This window comes from Salmo trutta, chromosome 19 (assembly GCF_901001165.1).
Source record: "Salmo trutta chromosome 19, fSalTru1.1, whole genome shotgun sequence".
Classification (NCBI taxonomy): Eukaryota; Metazoa; Chordata; class Actinopteri; order Salmoniformes; family Salmonidae; genus Salmo; species Salmo trutta.
Genome location: NC_042975.1, coordinates 6992438 through 6995484, shown reverse-complemented (window position 1 = coordinate 6995484; position 3047 = coordinate 6992438). Strand labels below are relative to the sequence as shown.

At 43.3% G+C, this 3047-nt stretch overlaps 1 protein-coding gene across 3 annotated transcripts in view; it reads left to right on the top strand.

Moving 5' to 3' along the window:
* LOC115153910 (sarcoplasmic/endoplasmic reticulum calcium ATPase 1) overlaps window positions 1-2774 on the top strand; it is a 122150-nt gene extending 119376 nt beyond the window's left edge. For all 3 annotated transcript variants that reach the window (XM_029699575.1, XM_029699576.1, XM_029699578.1), the window contains one exon: window positions 1-2774. This exon is cut by the window's left edge and continues 348 nt beyond it. The gene's annotated coding sequence lies outside the window, so the exon portion shown is untranslated.
* Window positions 2775-3047: the final 273 nt, after the last annotated feature.

The following is a 3047-nucleotide window of genomic DNA, read 5'->3' as shown; positions in this document are numbered from 1 at the left end:
AACAGACAGAGACTGGCATGCAGGAGAAGGTACTACCAACGGGCAGCAAGAGGAACCACACTGCTCGGCCTGAGGTGTCTGCCCACCCCCAGGCCAGATGTCTGTGGCAGACTGTTCTGGGTGTATCCAGTACTCATGTGTCCATCCCACCCCATATGAACCCCTCGGTCTGCCAAGGCTTCTGTCTTTCAGATCCACAGTATTGTCAGTGGTCTGTGCTGCTCTGCCAGGGTCATGGTAGCCAGACCATCACACTGTAACTACTCTCCTTTAACTGGATCACCACATTCCTCTCTTCCTCCTTTCCTTCCCTCCCTCTGTTTTTCCACATGATGTCTGCTTGCTGTATATTGAGCTGATTTCTGCTCTTTGGCTCTGATTTTGTCCTCTCCTCTCTCTTATATCGTTCTCCCTTTCTTCTTTCCCTCTCTTCTCTAACTCTCTTCTCTCCCTTTCTCCCTTCTCTCTGTTGAAGAGGCAGGTAGGCATCATTGGGCCTGAGTTGTGACTCATATTCAGCCTTGGGCAGTGTTGTGTAGTGTAGGCCTCTATCTCCTGAATGTGTGAATAGCTTTCTGCTGCTTAGCTGCTGCTGGGGGAGCCGGGGTCAGCCCAGAGACAAGCCAACCAAGATGAAATGATGACTCCACCCACTGAGTTTAAACAAGCCCACCTTCAGTGCATCCCTCATCCCATGTCCATTCTAGAAGAACTCTTTACCTTAATCACAGCTGTAGCTGCACAAAATATACTTCTGCTTTGGAAAGGATGCTTAGAGGAGGGTGAGGAGGAGAATTAACAAGCAAGGCAGCTTAATTAGCTAGCCTTCATAGAGGTATATCAGAGACCTTTGTCTCCCACACATAAGAACATGCACACATGTCAATCATATCAAGACTCTAACACTCCCAACATGATGTACTTCCATTTGGACCTAGTAAGGTCAAATAATTCATGTATTTTTTTTCCCATAGACCCCCCACACCCCCCCAACCAATCCCACTCTACTTCCCGGCCATACCCCTCCAAACACTTGTTTACACTATTAACCCAGTCTAGCCCTTTTAGTTTTGATATTAATGAGTAATAATAACACCCCATCAGTATCCTTAAAGAATGTCCAGTAAGGCACGTTGCCTCCAGCTCATCTCTCTGATCTTTGTGCTGCTCTCCATGCTACTGCCAATGTGTTTTTGCCTTACAGGTTAACTATTGTGTATTGTTTTGAAAACTAGTAATAATGACATATTTGACTGATTGAACCCAGGAGGTTTTGGATTGTGTCTTTTAGCTTTTGTTTTGTTTGTTTGGGGGGGGGGTTCGCTGTGGAGCCGTGCTGTGTGGGATAGCTGGAGGGGAAAATACTCTAATCAGTGTCTCGTCCATACTGAGCCTCCTGACACCTTTTTATAGGTCATCCTTGGTTAGAGCACCAACCAGTAGAACTACTGGACTGGTCTTGGGTCAGTCCTATCACTCCAGATCAGGCGAGTTCTGACCACGTCAGTTTTGATTTCATCAAGGAACAGCATAGCCTTCGGTTGTAACGTGCAAAGAAAGACCGGCTATTTTAAAGGTTAGACATCCAGTTAACTCTTTAGCCGGTCATCCGTTAAACACAACACAGCTTTGAGCTTAGTGTAGAGAGCCAAGATCTAGAACACTGTAGCCATGCTTGGTTTTTATCAAGGAAATATATACCAAGGTGATGCAGAAGATCTAGCTAGTGTATCTATTGGCTAACAGTGGCAGAAGGCTTCAGGACCGCCGGTGTGCTTCCTAGCTGGTCCTCAGCCCCAGATCACGATGGTACTCAGGCTGTCCAGCAGTGATGTGGGTTTGTACAGTACCTTATTTACTACTGAATCCTTGAACTTTGTACAGAAAAACGAGGAAGAACGATCGCATGGATACTTTGTCAGTGTAATTAATACCCTATGCTGTATATTATATTACTTTTTCTGATAACTTACATGACATCAATGAAACCTACTTACTTACCAACAGCAAGAGAACCAACTGCAAGAAACTATTTCAGTTTTTCATCTAAGGATCTCCATTTTCTTGTAGACTAGAAAAAGGTTGTTTTATTTATCATTGCTGTTGTTTTTAACGGTTGCTAGGAGAGAAAAAAATGACTAAAATAAACAAAAATAATCATAATGAGAATAATAATTTTGATTTTGATTAAATAATTAATTTCAGTGATAGTAATCTGGTTTGAGAATGTTTGAGCATTTCTAAATGAATTGTCTTTACACAGAGTGATGAGCAGGGAGGAATCTTGGGTAATGAAGTTTTATGTGTGTTGAAAGGCTTGGTGTGACTACAGGCTCCAGAGACACCCCCCCCCCATTAGATATTTGGGTCACAGTTAGGAAGGTGGTCCTCTTCTAACCATGGTACGCTTGGATAGCCTGGTCCTAGATCTGTTTGCGCTGTCTTGCCAAGTTTCCAATTGACAACGACCATAACGGTTGACTTGACCGTAGAAACAGATCTGGGACCGTCAGGCTAACGGTTGGCATCTTGTGCTCTGATAAAATAGCCACCCATGTGCGTATTATCAATCAGGCAGTCACCAATCTAGAGTTGGCTCTGCTCCCATTGGACCATTCTCCCTGTCAACCAATAGGAAACATTCACAAGCCTCTGGAGCCTGAATCCCACCACTCAGAAATATAGGATTATCTTTATTGCCTTGTTAATATTAAATGTGGACACAATTTTATATGTGACAAATACATGGAAATAAAGATTATTTATCTTATTTATTCAGAGGTTTGTGTTTCCTTTTAGTTTGTAATACTATATGTTGAATGCGGTGGGTTGGATTTGGTTGTTAAAGAACATTTGATGGGGAGACAAACAAGATCTGTACGCTATCTGTTCGGTATAAGTTTGGTTCTTCAATATTTCGTGTGTTAGGCGAAGTGATAGAGCCTGTATTAAATCTTACCAGCAGAGGGAGGGATTGTATCGTTTTCCCCATCGCTGAAGATGTCTGTGACTCGCATCACTTCACTAGAGGGGCCAAATGTCTCTGA